Below are 22,315 nucleotides of genomic sequence, written 5' to 3'. Positions count from 1 at the left end.
ACCGTCGCTGTATACTGACAACACTGTTTGCGCGCCTAAAAAACGTGTAAAACGAGTGACGGTCTTCGGGCCGGGCTCGGGTAAACCCCGCCGGTTTGCCGGCGCCCGCTCGATCCGTTCGAAAATGTAAAATAAGCCGCAACGCGTGGTGCTGTTCGCGTGCAACGCCGTCTCCGCCTCACGCTCGACGTGGGTCACGGAGACGGGCGCGGCACCGGGGCGCGCTCGTTCGCTGTCACACGCGGATATCTCGTGATTAATTTTAATTAATCTATGCAGAGTTCTCTATGTGAACGGCGTGCGTGGCTGCGCCTTCGGTTCGCGTACCGTGCGCTGCACGTTTTATTTCGGCCCGACGTGAGCGTGCAAACGAGTAGGCGGACTCGACGTCCGAAGGGCGCTTCGATCGCGGTACGTGCGCGGGTCGACGATACGTCGTTGAGACTTATTGGCGGCGCGCGCACGACGGTGTCGCTGCGCTGACGGATATCGTGTCTGCCTCATACTTTTTATCGTTGGCCTCAGATCAGGGAGGATCACCCGCCAAATTTAAGGATATTAGTAAGCGGAGGAAAAGAAACTAACCAGGATTCCCTCAGTAGCGGCGAGCGAACAGAGATAAGCCCAGCGCCGAATCCCGCGGTAGTCACGGTCGCGGGACATGTGGTGTTAGGGAGGTTCCGCTTTCTCGCGGTCGCCGCTCCCGTCCAAGTTCGTCTTGAACGGGGCCGTTTTCCCATAGAGGGTGCCAGGCCCGTAGCGACGGAGCGAGTCCGCGAGAGGGACTCTCCTCAGAGTCGGGTTGCTTGAGAGTGCAGCCCTAAGTGGGTGGTAAACTCCATCTAAGGCTAAATATAACCGCGAGACCGATAGCGAACTAGTACCGTGAGGGAAAGTTGAAAAGAACTTTGAAGAGAGAGTTCAAGAGTACGTGAAACCGTGAAACCTGCGAAACTCGAATGAACGAACGGAGAGATTCATCGTCACTCAGGGGCGTACGGCGGCGTGCCGCGATGTGCGCGAGACTCGTGCTCGCGTTCACCGGTCGGCGCCGTTGATGCACCCGGACGGCGTGCACTTCTCTCTTAGACACATTATGCATCGCGACCCGTTCGTCTGTTCGGCCTAAGCGTTGTCCGGGAGCCGGGCGGCTGCGCGTTCACGCGCACAGCCATCCGACCGTGACGATCGCCGGCCGGCGGCGGACGGTACTTGTCATGACACGCGCACGCGTCTCCATCCGGGGACGCGTCCGGCCCGACGCGAGCGAGAGTCGTCGTCGATATCCTGCCCTTGTACGGATGCTGACGCGACGCCGCTGTCGTCGCAGCCGTGTAGTCTCGGACTGTGCGCGTATCAGTCGGTGATGTTACTGTTTCGGGCACTCGCAGGACCCGTCTTGAAACACGGACCAAGGAGTCTAGCATGTGTGCGAGTCATTGAGTTATGAATTAAAACAGACAAAACTGAAAGGCGCAATGAAAGTGGAGGCCTGCGCTTGTCGCGCGCTCAGGGAGGATGGAGCGTCGGTCGTCAAAAATCGATCTCTCGCACTCCCGAGGCGTCTCGTTTCCAATCAGCGAATGCGAGCGCGCTCTAAGGACAGATGCTGGGACCCGAAAGATGGTGAACTATGCCTGGTCAGGTCGAAGTCAGGGGAACCCTGATGGAGGACCGTAGCGATTCTGACGTGCAAATCGATCGTCGGAACTGGATATAGGGGCGAAAGACTAATCGAACCATCTAGTAGCTGGTTCCGTCCGAAGTTTCCCTCAGGATAGTTGGCGTCGACTCGTAACAGTCTCATCCGGTAAAGCAAATGATTAGAGGCATTGGGGCCGAAACGACCTCAACCTATTCTCAAACTTTAAATGGGTGAGAACTCCGGCTTACTCGAACGATGAAGCCGGAGATCTGATGACGGTGCCAAGTGGGCCAATTTTGGTAAGCATAACTGGCGCTGTGGGATGAACCAAACGTAGTGTTAAGGCGCCTAAAAAACGCTCATGGGACACCATGAAAGGCGTTGGTCGCTCATGACAGCAGGACGGTGGCCATGGAAGTCGGAATCCGCTAAGGAGTATGCAACGACTCACCTGCCGAAGCGACCAGCCCTGAAAATGGATGGCGCTGAAGCGTTTTGCCTATACACTACCGTTACCGGCAATCGGCGCGTGCGTGTCAAAGCGCACGCGTATTATGCCGTAACGAGTAGGACGTGCGGGGCGGAGTGCGCAGAAGGGTCTGGGCGTGAGCCCGCCTGGAGCCTCTGTCGGTGCAGATCTTGGTGGTAGTAGCAAATACTCCAGCGAGGCCCTGGAGGACTGACGTGGAGAAGGATTTCGCGTGAACAGTAGTTGCTCGCGAGTCAGTCGATCCTAAGCTCAAGGAGAGATCTTATGTCGATGCGGCGTGTTTATATATATTTTGTGTATATGATAAATAACGCCCTTTGAGCGAAAGGGAATCCGTTTCCTATTCCGGAACCCGGCAGCGGAACCGTTTCAATAATCGTTCTCTCGTTTCTCAAGCGAGTGTTCGACGGGGTAACCCAAAGTGGCCTGAAGACGCCGCCGAGTGGTCCGGGAAGAGTTTTCTTTTCTGCCTGAGCGTTCGAGTTCCATGGAATCCTATAGAAGGGAGATATGGTTCGGAACGCGAAGAGCACCGCATTGGCGGCGGTGTCCAGATACTCTCTGCGGACCTTGAAAATTCAGGTGAGGGATGTACGTGGAGATGTCGCGCCGGCTCGTACCCATATCCGCAGCAGGTCTCCAAGGTGAAGAGCCTCTAGTCGATAGAATAATGTAGGTAAGGGAAGTAGGCAAATTGGATCCGTAACTTCGGAATAAGGATTGGCTCTGAGGACCGGGGTGTGTCGGGTTTGGACGGGAAGCGGATGCGGCCGGTGCCGGGCCTGGTCGATGCTCGCGCGTGTCTCCAGCGCAAGGTGGTCTCGCGCGTCGTGCTGAATCCGGACCCGCTTTCCGGCCTTTCGCGGATCTTCCTAGCCGTAAGTCCGCGTCGGTTTCGTCTCGTGCGCGATCGGCGCGGTACTGTACGACCGCCGTTCAACGGTCAGCTCAGAACTGGCACGGACAAGGGGAATCCGACTGTCTAATTAAAACAAAGCATTGCGATGACCCTCGCGGGTGTTGACGCAATGTGATTTCTGCCTAGTGCTCTGAATGTCAACGTGAAGAAATTCAAGCAAGCGCGGGTAAACGGCGGGAGTAACTATGACTCTCTTAACTGCATCACGCTAATGCTCCCGGAGCAGGGCCCTAACGGGCTGGAGAGTCCGAGTTGCTCCACTGGGGGTGTACGGCCCGTTCATGGGTTTGCTGGCAAAATACTGTGGACGGGGGATCAAGACTGAGTCTCTTTGAGGCGATGACGTGCGTGCACTACCCTTTGCTATGGGGAAGAGCTAATGCGCTGCGCGTAAAGTGCAGTTGCATTAGTGAAGCCCAACTCCTACCCACGACCTGCACGCGGTGCCGCCGCTCTTAACTAACGTTGGATAGAAATATCCATTTTGGGGGGAGGAGGAACGCCAAAACATCCTTTCAGCTATCAACTGCCAGAGTGCTGAACCTCGCCGCGTTCCCTGGCTTTCAAGCGAGGAGCATGCTCTACTGCTAGGTCTACAGGCTTGCCTGGAGGCTGGGCGGGGAGCGTGCATTATCACCCGTACGATACACCCACATAGCGGGTGATGCATTGGGGGTGAGCCCCCAATGAGCTCCGATGGGGTGCCCGTTTACGGGTGCTCAAGTAAAGCGGTCCTTCGGGAGGAGCCTAGCGAAAGCCGCGTACAAATTGGCTGTGAAGGGTTAGCAGCCCCCACGGCCGAAAATCTAAGAGAAGCTATGTCGAATTATGTGAGCCGTACCACGGCAGTGGATTTGACCTCTGACCTCCCGCAGGAGTCAGAGAGCATCTCGATTCTAAACCCGGACGCTGAATCTGGTCGATCGCCGAGCGGTGGTCATCTCCAGTTCACGTGACCGATTTGTACACGACCATTCAATACTGCTATCGGGCTGGGCGTCCATAAACGACGGGCCCACCCGGTGCATTCGAACGCCGAAGCCGCCCCTACAGATAGGGTAAAGAGGAGGTGGAGCGATGAAGAGTTGACGATGTTGGCGCGTACTGAAGCGGGATTAATTGTGGAGACCGGGAAGTGCACCAATATTACCCTGGCGGCTCGTCTCTCAGGTTCCGGAAGGACTGTAGAGGCGATTAAGGGCCAAAGGCGCTCCGCTGCGTACAAAAGCAAAGTGCTCGAGTACGTAGAGGAGATGCGGATTGCGGCCACCGTCAGGGAGGTGGAGCTGTCCCGCGAAGCAACGACGCCCGTGGAAGACCAGCCGACAACCGACTCTAGAGTGCAAACCACTGACCTTGATGACCCCTTCGCCGAATTGACTTCGGATAGGCCAGACGCGTCGGAACTGCTTGCCAAACTACTCTGCGAGAGGGAGGCGGCACGAAAGATGCGAATGAGCCTGGAGTCACGAGGTAGGGGGCGGCGGAAGAAAACCCACAAGTCCGGAAACGCCACCGGCTTGAAGATGACTTCGCGAAAGCGGAGGCGCGAAGAGTACGCTAGGATTCAGGAGATATTCAAAAATCACGAAGACGTGCTGCAGGTAATAGATGGCGCAACCAGGGGCGTGAAGCACTCTCTTGGGGATATGGTGTCATATTGGCAGCCTATACTTGAGGCAGTGTCGACCGCTGCTGGGCCCACACCGGAAGCTCTGACGGCCTTACGGCTGAAAGAGCGGCACGGAGGCACGCGCGACTATTACCAGCTCTGGGCCCTATTTTCTGCTCAAGAGATCAGAAAGGCCCGTATCGATCTTTGAACTGCGGCAGGTCCTGACAGCATTACGCCTGACGACTGGCGTAGTATACCCCTGCAATCCAAGGCGGACCTCTTCAACGAATGGATGAGGATAGGTGAAATCCCAGAACTACTGCGACAAAGCAGAACTATCTTCGTGCCAAAGAACGATGAGCCTGCGGGCCCCGGCGACTACCGACCAATTTCGATTGCGTCGATACCGCTGAGGCATATGCATAGTCTCTTGGCTCGGAGAATTTTGAATTGTTGCCCCCCGGACTATCGTCAGCGAGGATTCGTCCACGCCGACGGCTGCCTAGAGAACACAGCGGTGTTGGATACGGTTCTGGGGGATAGCAGGAGCAAGTTGCGGGAATGTCATGTGGCTGTGCTAGACTTCTCCAAGGCCTTTGACACAGTGTCGCATGAGGCGCTTGTCAAGCTACTTGTAGAGAGAGACATACCTACCCATGGCTTTCTGTGACTACGTTGCTCGCCTTTACCGAGCAGCCCTCACTACGTTGGCGACTTCGGAGGGGACGAGTGACCCTGTGAAAGTGGGGAAGGGAGTTCGGCAGGGGGACCCACTGTCTCCGATCCTGTTCAACATGGCGATGGACATTATACTGGCTTCTTTGCCTCCAGGCGTAGGGGTACCCTACGCCTGGAGGCAAAGAAGCCAGAAGAAAGAAGTCTAGGAACGGAGATCATCTCCGCCCTAGCGTACGCCGATGACCTCGTGCTAATCGCGAGCACAATGGCGGGACTCCAGGAGTCCATCGATGTGGTGCACAGGGTTGGAATGATGATGGGCCTCCATCTGAACCGTTCGAAAAGCGCCGTGCTTTCGTTAGTGCCAGATGGACACAGCAAGAAGATCCATTACATCGCCGAAAACACCTTTAAGGTGGGCGCGAAGTGGATCAGGTAAGCCACTTGTGTGGAAAGATGGCGCTATCTCGGAGTCGACTTCACTCCGGCTGGATCAGTGATGTTAGAGCAAGACATAAAAAAGGCCTTACAGAACAAAGAAGCTGTTATCCAAGTTGTCAACGGTTTGCCCGAAAACAGGCCAAAGGTCTATCTCCCTGTATTGGAAAGAAAAACTGCATGGATCAGTAGACGGCTATGAATTACGGGAGTCGTCGCGGGTTAAAGGATCCACCCGCTGGATTCGTGCGAAATGCCACCAAATAACCGGCCGCGATTACGTGGACTTTGTTAAGTGCCACATTAATGCATTGCCGTCCCGAATTAGAACCACTAGGGGACGCAGATCAGAGATTTCGGAGCCTGAGTCGAACTGCCGTGCAGGCTGCATGGTCAGGGAGACGACGGCTCATATAATACAAAAGTGTTTCAGAACACATGGCGGCCGGATAGAAAGACACAACAGGGTAGTGAAGATACTCGCCTCGGCGTTATCGGAGCAAGGGTGGCCCGTTGAACTGGAGCCCCACGTCCAGACAGTCCTGGTGATAAAGGACTTAGGAAGCCGGACATCCTTTGCAACAGGGGTGGTGAGGGAGTTATCGTTGACGCACAGGAAGTCTCCGGCCAGCGCCCGCTCGATCAAGCCCATCGTGAGAAGCGTAATAAATATGCCGAACACGGGGACTTGATCGAGAGGGTACGCAGCCGTTTGGGACTGCACGGAGCAGCAAAGATCAGCGTTACCTCTTGCACCATATCCTGGCGCGGTGTATGGAGCAGAGCATCCTATATGGATCTTAAGAAACTGCTGCGGCTGAAGGAGTTGTTCTTCGATAGCGTTTCGATTGTTGCGTTGAGAGGGTCGTGTATGAATTGGACGCGGTTCAATCAGATGACCGAGAACCGCTTGAGCAATCGGCCAGAGTCAGGGCCCGGGCTCCTGCGGTAAGGGTTGACGCCGGACCCGCCGGTTCTTCCCGCCAGTTCTTACCCTGGGTTGCAAAACTCAGGAGACTGATCCCCAGTAGAGACATCGAACCGGACCACGGCAAAATTTTCGCAACGTCACTGTCCCCCCCAGTGGTGTCCTCGGGGATCCATAATGATTACAAGTAATCCTTTTGTGAAAACTTAATGATCAAAATGGATTGTTCACGAAACACCGACGAAGCGGGAGGTATATAGCCAAATGCCTCGTCATCTAATTAGTGACGCGCATGAATGGATTAACGAGATTCCCACCTTGAGGGAAAGTTGGAAACAGGCGCGATGTATGTTATCACGTCTGTTAGTGGACAGTCGGTATAGGGTATTCAGCTGTACTTCAGGGTGCTCACCCAAAAAAGTTGGCCAAGTAGCCACCTCATCTCGGTTATCCGAGCAGCGGGCGCGGTGGCCTTCAATTGACCTGAAGTAGATGGTTCCGAAAGGTTCCTCGGCGATTACCCGCCAAACGTGGTGGAGGTAGCTCTACCGACACGGGGGCTATGGGGGAGGGGAGCTCACTGGGTATCAGTGCCCCTCCATTGGTGTCGGACTCGTAGTGGCTTGGCGCAAATGGGATGTAGATCTTTATAACCGAAAGGTTGACAAGTCCTTGGGAAGGGGAGTGTCCCTATCTACTCACTAGTACCTTGAGGGAAAGTTGGAAACAGGCGCGATGTATGTTGTCACGTCTGTTAGCGGACAGTCGGTATAGGGTGTCCAGCTGTACTTCAGGGTGCTCACCCAAAAAAGTTGGCCAAGTAGCCACCTCATCTCGGTTATCCGAGCAACGGGCGCGGTGGCCTTCAATTGACCTGAAGTAGATGGTTCCGAAAGGTTCCTCGGCGGTTATCCGTCAAACGGGGTGGAGGTAGCTCTACCGACACGGGGGCTATGGGGGAGGGGAGCTCACTGGGTATCAGTACCCCTCCATTGGTGTCTGACTCGTAGTGGCTTGGCGCAAACGGGATGTAGATCTTTATAACCGAAAGGTTGACAAGTCCTTGGGAAGGGGAGTGTCCCTATCTACTATCTAGCGAAACCACAGACAAGGGAACGGGCTTGGGAGAATCAGCGGGGAAAGAAGACCCTGTTGAGCTTGACTCTAGTCTGGCATTGTAAGGAGACATGAGAGGTGTAGCATAAGTGGGAGATCGTTCGCGGTCGTCGCTGAAAAACCACTACTTTCATTGTTTCATTACTTACTCGGTTGGGCGAAAGCGGTGCGCGGTCGATAATATCGGCGGGCGTACGGTGTTTCGTTCCAAGCGTGCAGAGTGGCGACGTGGCGGCAACGCTCGTCGCCGTACAACTCCCGCGTGATCCGGTTCGAGGACACTGCCAGGCGGGGAGTTTGACTGGGGCGGTACATCTGTCAAAGAATAACGCAGGTGTCCTAAAGCCAGCTCAGCGAGGACAGAAACCTCGCGTGGAGCAAAAGGGCAAAAGCTGACTTGATCCAGATGTTCTGTACGCATAGGGACTGCGAAAGCACGGCCTATCCTTTAGTATAAAGAGTTTTTAGCAAGAGGTGCCAGAAAAGTTACCACAGGGATAACTGGCTTGTGGCGGCCAAGCGTTCATAGCGACGTTGCTTTTTGATCGTTCGATGTCGACTCTTCCTATCATTGCGAAGCAAAATTCGCCAAGCGTTGGATTGTTCACCCATCAAAAGGGAACGTGAGCTGGGTTTAGACCGTCGTGAGACAGGTTAGTTTTACCCTCCTGATGGCGTGTCGTTGCGATAGTAATACTGCTCAGTACGAGAGGAACCGCAGTTTCGGACATTAACACGTACAACAACCACGTCTTTCAACTATAATAAATAATAATATATTGTAAAATTTTATAATCATGAGAAATCGCGTGACGCGTCCGTCACGACGAAATATCATGATAATATTATATTATTATGTTATTATAATATTATGTTGGCTGTTGTTTGTTTGCACACACACAACTCTGCTCGGCGACGATGCGTCCTCGGACGAATCACCTGGCGTAGGGCTGAGTCTCAACAGATCGCAGCACGACGCTGCTCTACCGAGCACAACACCCCGCCAGGAACGTAAGTCGTCTACAGACTATTCCGAGCCCCGACATGCCGTGGTGCACGTGTTAATACCGCTCGCACCGTTCGTCGCGTTCCAAATGGGCTTCGACGTCGCGTCTTACGAATAAAATGCGACTAGTAAAGTCACATTGTTTAGAGCCTCCCGACACTCGGGGCTCCACAGTGAGTATATCCTTGCTGGATTCGGCTAGGCTGGCTTCGGCCTTAGAGGCGTTCAGGCATAATCCCGCGGATGGTAGCTTCGCACCACCGGCCGCTCGGCCGAGCGCATGAACCAAATGTCCGAAACTGCGGTTCCTAGGTAAAATAAAATAATATAATTACTAGCGTTTCTTGTATTAAATCCGTGTACTAGGAGAGCCCAGAAGTCGCCAAAGAGTTTGAAAAATTCGGTGAAACAGTGGTTGCATATCGTTTATCTGCCGCTTCTTATATTCTTAGAAACTCAGTACTGGGTCGGACCGTAGACTATTGTTGGTATAATTATTATCACTTTCGATCTATTATTAATTGATTCATCTATCAGGTAAAAACTTAACTCGTAATTTAGAAATAAAATTACAAATAAAAATTCTCTCTTCCGGCTGAGGATCGATCCCTGGACCTCGCGGTGTTTCGGCTACGCATAATTTGTTTATGTATCAACCACTGGTCCAACAATCATATAGTAATTGGGTTGAAATTATTGTCATATATGTAATTTGAAGCGTTAAGAAAGTTTGACTTGAAAGTAGTTTTAAAAAATGCAAATGTGACACTAATGAGGCAAGGAGCATAACCAATTTCCAATCAACACATTTATGACGGTATATTATAGTATGCAATAACTCATTAACTCGTTGAATTTACTTGTTCGTGTATTTCTTTCTATTGTTATTTCAATATACAGTGAGTATCCTTAATAACGGTGAGTTCAAATATTTATTTCAACCTAGTTTAGACGTAGGTGCAAAATATATTTTTGATGCATTTGTTTTCTTCTTTACTTTCAATTGTTCGTTGCACTAGCAATGTTATTTAAAAGTATAGATAGGTTACGTAGACAACATTCGGTGTTTGAAAATGATACATTAACGCACTCATGAATTACGTAGACAACATTCGGTGTTTGAAAATGATACACTAACGCAATAGTGCACTACATTACATAGATAGTAAATGCAATTATCGCAAGCGAAAAAGAGATAACTCTAATTTGCTAATTGCTTCGTATTTGTATAGAGAAAATACAGTTAATTCATCATATGTTTTTTTTCCGTACACCGTGATTTATGCCTAAATTACGATTCATTCATGAGTTCATGTAGTAAAAGCTATAAAGTAGTTAAACTGCATTGAAATTAGGTAGATAATGTGTCATTGATTTTATAAAAAAAAAATAGTATTGATTATAATATATAGCCACATTGATGATATTAATTATTTATATATAAAATAATAAAAAAACATACAGATTCCAAAACAAAACCGAAAGGTATCTACAGTAAGGGTCCCATTTTTACAATTTTACTAACAACGGCTCCTAAAAAGTTTTAAGATTACAATTATTATTTTTTGTATCTTAGGTATATTATTTATAAATGTCTTTTTGTTGAGGGTTTATTACAATAAGGTAGTGGGAGGAGAAGAAAATGATCCATTGATTCTTCTGCAGTTAGCAAGGGATATACTGAAAAATCTCCTAACTACGTAAACAATAATAGCACTCACTGTCTACATCCGCTACCTACCCTAAAACTTGTTATAGTAGTTTGATAGTTCAGCTACCTATATACGCACTTGTTTTTTTTTTAGTTTATAAAGGTCTTTATTTACCATAAGCTTAAAATCTAATACAATGGATACTGTACATAATCACTTAAAGACAAATATTTTACATAGACTAATTACGTCTTTCTAAAATATTTAGATATAAAACAATATAAACTTAATAAAAAAGATAATGTAGATAGGTAGGTATTAAAATACAAAAATATCTCGCTGACTTTGTGGTCATATAAGTTTTAGATTATGTACCTACTTCATTTATTTTTAAGAAGTTATTGTTAAGAAGTATTATTGTGACATAATATTAACAGATTAAACACAATTAAATTGTTCAATACTAATCATAAAGAAAACAATAACGTAGTAATACTGTCTTTAAATTATAGCATTGTATCAATGATGATATTATACCTACGTAAGGTAACGGATTACAATACCTACAGGCTGCGAGCCTGCGTCACCAAGCTAATTGAAACCGGTATTATGTGTCGATATCGGTACTCGAGGAAATAGTGATGTGGGAGGCGATATCGATTATACCTGCCAGCGTATCGTAAGTTATTTAAGCGGGTTCTACCAATTGAGGAAATTAAGGGATTTTTATGAGTCGGATTTTTAAAAAGATAGATTTCTTAGATATCCTAAATATGAAGTCTTTGATTAATGGAATTTTTTTATTAAATTGTAATTTTTTCAGGTTAGTTCGAAACAGTATTATATGAAATTTTAATGGCTTTATTCTGTATTGATTGCATTTTATCGTAATTGGTATTGCAAGTGCTGTACCACACGGGAGCAGCATATGTAATACATGGCCTGACAAAACTAGAATATTTACGCATTTTAGTGTTGGAACTTAAATTCGATTTGCGGTTAAGCCCAGGACTGATCGCGTTAATTGCTTTAATGCCTTTTACATGGAAAGCATTTGTGTTTTGTATCCAGTTTAGCATATTGTCTAGTATTAGACCCAGGTACTTTACCGTCGTACTCCATGGGATAAGTTTACAGTCTGTTTAATGATAGCTCTTTGCATAACAGTTAGTCAGTCTTTGAATAACAGCATTTTTGGTGCGTAGTGTGACTACACGCGTAATATTATCCTTTCCTGGATGTTTCTCTAAGATTCGTCCTAATAACCAACGTCCAGGAGGTAAGTCATCTTCCTTAACAAGAACAATATCACCAATTTTTGGCTCAGGTAATTTATTTCTCCACTTATACCTAGCCAAGCTGTTAGCCAAGTATTCTTGAGACCATCGTCTCCAGAATGTTTGCAACATTCTCTGTACTAACTGCCAACGGGTTAATAAGCTGATTTTTGAATGAGTATAACTATCATCAGGAACCCCAATTAATGGTTCGCCTACTAAAAAATGACCTGGAGTTAATGGCAATAACTCACTCGGATCTGAATGATTGATTACACTCATTGGTCTAGAATTGAGACATGCTTCTACCTGCGTGAGGAGTGTGCTCAGTTCTTCATATGTTAAACACGAATCACCAATCACTCTCTTTAAATGAAATTTAGTCGCCTTTATTCCAGCTTCCCATAATCCACCAAAGTTTGGAGCTCGAGGAGGAATAAAGTGCCATTTAGTTCCATTGGCCTCTAAAATGTCCGGTAAAGATTTGTGAACTGACATTAATTCTTGCAATTCCCTGTTTGCACCTACAAATGTGGTTCCATTATCGCTCCATATTTGAGCACAATGGCCACGCCTAGCTACAAATCTCCTAAAAGCTGCTAAAAAACCTTGAGTACTCAAGTCTGTGACAGCTTCCAAGTGTACAGCACGCGTAACCATACACACAAAGAGACATATGTAACCTTTGTGTGCATGATGCCCACGACCTTTCGATGTCCTTATACTTATGGGTCCCGCATAATCGACGCCACTGTGAAGAAATGGCCTTGCCGGAGTACATCTTACGGCTGGGAGTGACCCCATTAGTTGCGTTTGTACATGACCTCTGTAACGTGTGCATATGACATATTTGTAAATGTATCGTTTGATACTATTTCTGACACCAAGTATCCAATACGCTGCTCTCAGATAGTTCAGCATAGTTTGCAGACCTCCATGCAGAGTTTTTGCATGGGCTTCGGCTACCAATAAATCTGTTAAACGGGATGTACTAGGCAACAAAATCGGATGCTTAACTGCTTCATTAAATAGAGACTTGTGCAGTCTACCACTGACTCTCATAATTCCATCACCATCAATATATGGACATAATGCCTTCAGCTTGCTAGATTTAGCTTTAATAACTCCTTTAAGCTCCAATGCATTACAATCTTCTGCAAACGCTTCTCTCTGTACTTTCTTAATACAAACTTTTAATGCTGCTTCTATCTCTTCTTTTTGTATATATTTTGTTCTCTCTTCTTTCTGATTTCTCTTCATGAATCTCCGACAGTAAGCGATTACTTTTAGCATTCTCGGTAAAGTGGAAAACCTTTCAAATATCCATTCATCTGAATCTTGAACTGCAACATGAACCTTTACTGCTTCTTCGAAATCGGTTTGAACTTGATTCAAATATTTTTTATTGTACTCAATATTTTGTTTTCTTAGAAATTCAGGCCCGTTAAACCAGAGATCCTGATTTGCTAGTGCTTCCGCTGACATTCCTCTGGAAGCACCATCTGCTGGATTATCTTTCGATTGTACGTGATACCATTGCTTTGGACTAATTGCCGAAATGATCTCCGAGACACGATTTCCTACAAAAGTTTTCCATCTACTTGGATGGCTGTTTAGCCACCCAAGGACTACCATGGAGTCTGTCCAAGCCCGAATGTTTTCCATTGGTAGATTTAATACCTGAACTACTTCTTGCATAAGTTTTGCTAAAAGAGTTGCACCGCATAATTCCAATCGAGGAATACTTTGTTGACGAATGGGTGCTACTCTTGTTTTGGCCGTTAAGAGCGAAACTGTAACTGACCCTGAACCGTTTATTATTCTTAAATATACTACTGCAGAGTAGGCGGCCTTTGAAGCATCGCAAAATCCGTGCAACTCTTTGACAACATCGTTATGTGATGCACCAGACCATCGTGGTATTTTTATTTTGTTTACTTGCATTAGCTCTTTGCGGTAAGAATTCCATGCGTCTGTTAAATTTGTGGGTAGCACGTCATCCCAATTCAAACCAGTTAACCACAGTGTCTGTATGAATATTTTAGCCTTAATAATAACTGGCGCAATCCACCCAAGCGGGTCAAACAGCCTAGCAATTTCTGATATGACATTTCTTTTCGTCACCTGCGTAGATATTATCAGTGGAAGATTAATAGTGTATGTAAAGCTATCTCCCTCGCGGTCCCAAGTAAGTCCTAATATTTTTATGGTAGTGTCTAATTTTGCTTCTATTTGTTTGTCTCTGTTTCTCGTTATGTTCTTGTCCTGGCATTGATTTTCCTTCATTTTTCTTTTAGGTTTGTTGTGCTTACCCTTGTTTGAATTATCTGTATTTGTATTATTTCTAGTTGCTTTATCTTTTGCTTGACCTTCTATAACCTTCTCGCGTTTGTTCTGTTGTTCTATGTCTCCGATTTGTTCTATTAATTCCCTATTGTTACTTCCCCATTTTTGAAGTTTAAAACCTCCTTTTTCTAGTAAATCTGATATTTCCTTGTATATATCTAATCCTTCTTCTAGTTTATAGCAACCTGTCATTAGATCATCCATATAGAAATTATTTAAAACTTTATTGACTGCGAGAGGATAGTTAGAGCCTTCATCGAGTGCGACTTGTTGCAATGTCTTCACAGCTAGGTACGGAGCCGCGGCAGTCCCGAAAGTAACTGTAAGTAATTCATAATCTTGTATTTCATCACTCGATTGATTATTAGAACCAAAATCTTTTTCTTGGTTAGATTCTTCTCGCCATAATATTCTTTGATAAATTGTATCTTCTTCTGCGATCCACACTTGACGGTACATTTTGATAATATCGGCTACTAGCGCTATAGGATACTCTCGCCACTGCAGTACAATGTGACGCAAGTCTGCTTGTAGTGTCGGCCCTACCATTAGATTATCATTAAGAGATACACCATTTTTATTTTTCTCCGAAGCATTGAAAACTACTCTCACCTTTGTAGTACTCTTGTCATGTCTTATGACAGCAGATGGGGTAAGTATACAGCTTCATCCCTTCTCTTGTCTTTTTCTTGCACTTTTCTCATATGTCCTAGCTTTACATACTCCTTAAGAACTTCGTTGTACTTTATGTTTAAGTCTTCATTTCTATTTAATCTTCTTTCTAATGAATTAAATCTGGCTAATGCTATTTCTCTTGATTTTCCAAATTTGCATCCCATATTTTCATCTCGAAAAGGTAATCTTACAATATATCGACCATCTTTCGCTCTTTTGGTTGTTCTCATATAAAAATCTTCGCATTTCTGTTCTTCTTCGGTAAATATATTAGTAGTTTTAGATTGTTCTTCTAACTCCCAGAATTTCTTTAACACGTCATCCTCTTTCAAATGTACATGCATTGTAAAAATATTATTTGACCTCTTATCATCTTCACTTTTGGAAATAATAACGCCTGAAAGGATCCAGCCAAATTCAGTGTTCTGAGCAATTAAAGAATTAGAAGGACCTTTTAGTATACCCTCCTTAATGATATAGCTATACACATCCGCGCCCAACAAAATATCTTATTGGGAGTATTATATTTCGGGTCAGCTAAATATAGACCGTGGATATCTAGCCAATCAAAAGCATTACAATCAGTGCATTTCTCAGGTAAGTATGATGTTATTTTACTTAATACGTAAGCTGTTAACCGTAGTTTGAAGTCGGGATTTGCCCTTGATTGAATTGATAAATGTACCATATATCTCACGACGGTTGATCTAGTATGTCCTATTCCTGAAACGACTCCTTGAACTGCAATCTTCTTTAGATTAAGAAACTGAGCAGCAGCCTCTGTCATAAAACAAGCTTGAGAGCCTTGATCGATCATAGCTCTGAGGGTTTGGTATTGTCCTGTTCTGGACTCAGCATTTATTAGCGCGGTGGCTAGTAAAACCTGTCTCGGTTTGGCAATCTTCTCTGTCGACAAACATGAAACTACCTGATCAGTACTCGTTAACGCAGCAGTACTTTCGTTACCTGTTCGTGCTACATTTGTTTGGTTTCTATTTTCAGATCCATCAACAGGATGCAGTAAGGAATGATGACGTTTTTGACAATATCTACATGTGGTTGATTTTTTGCAATTATATACGATATGGTTACTGCCTAGACAATTAAAACATATTTTATTTTTGGATACAAAATTACGTCTTTCATTAGATGGTTGTTTGGCAAACTGTTTACAAAAACAGAGTTTGTGGGATTCCGAACAAAACTCACATCGTATTTTTGGTGTACCCGTAGCTAACATTGTGCGAGGCCTATTAACATATTGAGAACTATTATTTAAATGTTGACCTGTAGCCTTTTTGGGCTCCACGCTCTCTAATGCGCGAAACTATTTTCAATAAAAAGTTTTAATTGATCAAAAGTTGGCAGTTCATTCCCTGAATCAATATTGGAGACACTCAACTCCCACTGTTTTCGTGTTTCACTATCCAACTTTGACGTCACAATGTGAATGATAATAACATCCCAGGTAGATACATCTATGTTCAAATTTTTGAGTGCATTTAAACAATCACAAGTAGTATCAATCAGTTCTTTCAGCGATGTCGCTGATTCGACATGCATACGCTTTTGACCAAATAATCTTTGCAAAATACAATTACTAAGATACTTTTTGTTGCTATATCTACTTTTTAATTGAGTCCAACATTGACTATAGTTTGTATCAGTTATTGGGGCATGGCTTATTAGTTGTTCTGCCTCACCAGTAAGATGCATTTTTTGGACATTATCAAGCGAATCATTATTATGAACTAATGATGTAAAAAGATCATGAAAAGTTGTCCATTCAGAATATTTACCAGAGAATGTAGGTATCGAGATCTTCGGCAATTTAATTAAAGAACTAGATGATTTGGACTGATTATTAGAAGGATTCTGACCACCTGGCGATGGTTCTTTGTCGACATTGATCTTATTAATTACTGCCTTCATTAAACTTTTATATGTTATATAAGTATCTTCAGTACTGTCATAAATATCACTTATCTTTTGGTCGACATCTTCAAATGAAAATCGCTCGTAAAGTTTAGAATGTGTGTCTATAAATGAAACCCAACTTTTTTCCAGTAAGTCCTGTTTTGTCTCGATATATTCTCTGGTTAATCTATCTTTCGGACTCTTTCTAAAATTAGTTAATCCCTTAGAAATTACATTTTGATTATTTTTCAGAACGTTAATAAGTCCCTCCATGACTACAAATATTAACCCAGAATATAACTAATCTACTATGACCTAAGAGTTCACAATAAATAAATGAAGTTCGATAAACTATCAAACTAAACAGAAATGCTTATACAATACACAGTAAATGAAATTATTAATAAAGTCAAAACTATACAAATTCAGTGTTTGACTATTATTGTAAGTTAACTTGCTATTTATGATAGAAATATATGTACAAAAATAAAGTATACAAGTTTCTTTAAACGCTTAAAAAATTACAAGTGTTTGACAATTAAGACATACTGCGGAAAATCGGACATAGGTTCCCCGTACCATCACTTTTTGTAAAATTATTCTAAGTCCTTAAAATATATTACTATATACTGACAGCTCAAAATTACTAATTATTTCTTCTAAGTTTAAATCTTTATTAAATTTATTAAGTTACTATTTGCTGAATTTTTCAAAGTTATTTTCTTGATACATATAAAGTTCAAAATTTCTTGGCAAATTCACAACTCAAAATTGTACTCACGTTTTCACTTTGATCACTCACTATTGAACTTTGTGGAACCTCGACGTTACTGCACCACCAGCATCAACTCGTGTTGTCCTCTTCAGTGTAGCTCTTCTCTCTGCTCACCACTCACTTCACTCCTATGATGCTCCGTCAGCATCCATCCACCACCATAGCATAGACAGCGCCGCTTTACTGCGAGCGATGACCACAGCCACTAGTGCCCGTACTCTTGCTGCAGCGATCCACTGCGAGTTCGGGGGATGTCCTAATCTTGACCCTACCCCTAACGGGATCCGGCTCGAAGGACCAAAAACTATGTTTAATGATAGCTCAGTTTGAACTTTTACTAGACTGACCTATACTATTGTTAAATGAAACTTCACGTATTCACTTGAACTATTATTATAATATATAATAACACCATTAACAAATGAACTATTCTAGTTTCTAGCTCCTAGCTTATTACTACTAGGTGCTAGCCCACATTAACATAAACAATATTAAATATAGTCACTATATCTAAACAAATACTTAAGGCGCGTGTTAAGTACATACATTCTGGTACTAGCGCCATCTATCGGCAAACAATGTAGACATTCATAGTGCCGATATTGATTCTGCGCAATCTATCTCGAACACAGTCTATTCTTATTTTACGAATTGGAGATGAGCGTTTACGAGTAAACATAATTGCTTCCGTTTTAAGAGTATTAATTTTTAACTTCCACTTGGTGAAATAAGTGATAAGTAGTCCCAGTGATCACTGAAGGCGTGATATTATAATATCAATGTCATCAGAAGACGTAAAACTGGCGGTATCGTCTGCAAATCCAGAGAGGTGGGTATGTGGTATTTTGATGTCATTTAGGTACATCACGAATAGATAGGGCCCTGAGATCAAACCCTGTGGTACACCGGCCTTGTTTATTAAAAATTATTACATTCACTGCAACAATGACATTTCCTAAAATATTCTACCTCGATCATCCCGCAACAGACACCATCAATATTTTGTCATTTCTGTACGTTAATCTATGGTCGGCTTGGCGGCGATCGGCGTTGTCATGGCAACATATTTCTTTAGATAGATAAATAATGAAATCAAATAAAATGTTATAATTCATGATTTCTTAACTGTGGTATGTACTTAATTCTATGATTTTTTTTACTTTCGTAATTAGTGCAACTTCCCATAACACAAGACGGCATTTTAATGTTGTACCTATATCAAATCAAGCAGCTCTAAGAATTTATGGAATAACCTGAAGAAATGCGTTGATATTTCACCAAAGACCCGCCACGCCGTAATCCCAAACTATTTACGAGACCCAGACGCAATACACTTACATTTTTCGAAAGTCCCAGGCGAGAATGAAATTAAATTATCACAGCTGACATATTATGAGTTCCACCGCTTCACAGAGTCTGAGTTCCAGCTTAAAACAGTAGACGAAGCTACCATTTTTAAGGTGATAAATCAAATTAAGTCTAACGCTGTCGGAATAGATGACATATCTCTTGATATGCTACTTCTAACTCTTCCTCACTCTTTAGGTACAATCACTCATATTGTTAACACATCCATTCTGACAAACACTTTCCCAAACGCCTGGAAGTCAGCCATTGTTACACCGTTACCAAAAACAGCAGATGTCACGGAGTTGAAAGATTTGCGTCCGATAAGTATTCTTCCTTGCATTTCGAAAGTCTTGGAACGTGTTGTATATATGCAGTTCGCGACTTACTTGGAAAGTAATAAACTCCTACCGGTTCATCAGTCAGGCTTTAGGAAAGGTCGCAGCACCTCTACTGCTCTCATAGACATTGTCGATAATATCTTGTGTGCTCGTGATCTTGGTCAAGGGTCTATCATGGTGCTCCTTGACTTTTCACGCGCCTTCGAAGCTATTAATATTTCCTTGCTTCTTTCAAAAATGAGCGCTTACGGTGTGAAACCTGACACAGTGAAATGGTTCTCAAGCTACCTCAGTGGCCGTAACCAGCGTGTTCAGCTTCGAGATGATAGTGGATACCCATTGCTGTCAGAGCCAGTACAATTAAGTAGAGGAATCCCACAGGGCTCAATTTTGGGACCTTTGCTTTTCATTCTATATACTGCCGACGTATCGAACATCATAAAGCATTGTAATTTTCACATGTATGCAGATGACATACAACTATACATCTCATTTCGACCAGAAAATACTACCGACGCAGTAAATAAATTGAATAGCGATCTGAAGCGCATTCATATGTGGTCTAAGGCTAATACTTTAGTATTAAACCCATGTAAAACAAAATACATGATTTTGGGGTCTAAACTTCAAATAGATAAAATTGTTTCATCGCAGCCTAATGTAAATGTTATAGGTATACAATTAGAACGGGTAACCGAAGCACGTAATCTAGGAGTGTTAATGGACGATGGCTTAAATTTTGAGAAACATGTGCTCGAATTGAGTCGGAGAGCTTTTTACCGGCTCAAAATATTATATCGTATTCGAGACTTCTTAAGTATAGATCATCGCATTACACTATGTGACTCGATAATCCTATCTTTGTTTAATTACGGTGATACAGTATATGGTTCGCGGTTGCTTGCGCGTACTGAACGAATCGTTCAAAGGGTCCAAAACGCCTGTGCTCGATTCTGCTTTATCTTACCGCCTCGAACTCATATCACTCCACACCTAAACAACGCCGGTATACTTAAGATGACGTTACGTAGGGAGCTTCATTTGGCCACTCTTTTATTCGGTATAATACGCAAAGGTCGCCCGGAATATCTGTACGAAAAACTGAAATGGCGCCATGCCTCAGAAACAAGGTATCCTATCAGAACAGGAAGTATTCCAATTACTATTCCTCCTCACCGCACTTCTGCCTTTCGTGGTAGTTTCCGTTACGCTGCCACTAAGTGTTGGAACAATATACCACCACCAGTTAGGAATAGTTGCTCCATATATAGTTTTAAATTAAAATACAAAAACTATTTAGTAAACTATCAAAAAGATTTACAAATAGGTGGCAAAATAGTCCCCACTTATCTTAGGTAAACTGAATATATATATAATATAATATATAATATATATATTTTCTGAACTGGCTTTATTTTATTTTAATTTTATATTGTAATCGCAGCGTTTGTATTTTTTGTTGTGTACTTTATTTTTTTATCAAGTTTTGCATATTTTGTATCTTTTATATTGGTAATTTTTGTCTTTCTTTATTCTTTAATGTTGGTTTTTCTACGTATAAGGTATTTGGGTAGGTTTTCAGTTTTAAGTAAGTATGTGTTATGCTGTAAGTATTTAAAAATTTTAAAACTTTTCTAAACCACAGCGCGAGTTTGTCTCGTAATGGGCTACGCTGAAAACCAGCGCTGTAGCATTTGCTACAGCATACGCTGAGCGGTGTCCATTTTCGCATCATTATCGATTCTATTGTAAAATATATAATTATGTTCACAAATATTATTTAACTTTAAGCGATATTGTTATGTTTTACTTTAAGGTGTATAATAAAACTTTGTAAATTAAATTGTGTGATGATGATGTGAAATAAAATATGTCTATATCTATGTCTATGTCTAAATTGTAAGCAATTCTGCCAACAACAAACGCGTGTGTACCGTTTTCGTATCGAGGTAACGACTACGACCAAAGGAACCAATTGACTCAATTTAGGCGATTGATTTTCGGCGCGCTAGTGACATATCTACCTCTTTTAATAATATCATTGTGCACTAGTTGATGTTTACTAATTTTCACTTTGTTTTCCTTCCTGTTAACTAAAAGTTCTTTTCCCACTTTCTCACCCGTTTTATAAGTTGTTATTCATCACTTTTAAGACCTTTATGCAATTTAATCAATTTAATTTACTAAAAAAAAACGGACCACTTCCAAAGTTGTTGCAATGTGTTTGACATTGACACAACTTGCAAGATTTATGTTTAATGTTTTTTGTTTTTCTATAGATAACCAGGTTTCCAAGATACACATAACTTGTAGATTAGGTAATTCATCAGTTAAATGGTCAAGTAGATGTATTTTATTGCAGATGCTATGCATATTTTGATAAAAAATATTTAACTGTTTTGACGATCTGTTTGTAATATTTTGTGTGTTCATGTCTGAACTAGTTAAAAAAGAACAGGATAAAATATTGTCCTTTTTTTTTAACATATTACATATACCGATATAAAACTAGGTCAACTTAGCATCTAAAAAAAAACACAAAGGTTAACAACTAATTTAACAATAACACTTAATAATACGACACAACTCACAACTTATGCTATAAATTAAATAAACAACAGTGAAAATATTTTAAAAGACATGAAAACGAATAAATATAACTTATAAATATGACTTAGCAGGTTCAAATTCTCTTAGGTGCTATAATTTTTGTAATAGATAATCTTTTAGTCTGTAATTTATGTTTTATAAAATGTGCGTGTTAATCTGTGTGAATACAGATAAATGATTATACAATGAAATTATTATTTTTAAAATGGATTACCTGTTACGCTTGACTCAGAAAGCAGCATGATTACCTAGTTCACGGGCTTTTCAAATGGAAGAGAGTAAAAATTCCTCCAGAGTATGAAAACATCTTTATTTGATTTATTTATTAACTGACTATAGTATGATACATAATATATTAAGTACTTGAATTATCAGGTACTTAATATATTAAACAAAATAAAAAAATATGTGATTTTATTTAGAATAGCACTTCTTGTATATTCTATCGAGGCGGACAGGTTGTATAAAAATAAACATAAAATTAATCTGCCTCTAAAGTTAATGTCACCTTCAATTTTTTTTAAAGATTTCCTTAAGTCC

At 42.8% G+C, this 22,315-nt stretch overlaps 1 pseudogene; it reads left to right on the top strand.

Moving 5' to 3' along the window:
* The first annotated feature begins 516 nt into the window (after window positions 1–516).
* On the top strand, window positions 517–8,809 carry LOC126965548 (large subunit ribosomal RNA; annotated as a pseudogene).
* The last annotated feature ends 13,506 nt before the right edge of the window (window positions 8,810–22,315 follow it).

This window comes from Leptidea sinapis, chromosome 7 (assembly GCF_905404315.1).
Source record: "Leptidea sinapis chromosome 7, ilLepSina1.1, whole genome shotgun sequence".
NCBI lineage: Eukaryota > Metazoa > Arthropoda > Insecta > Lepidoptera > Pieridae > Leptidea > Leptidea sinapis.
This window is presented reverse-complemented; position numbering and strand designations above follow the sequence as displayed.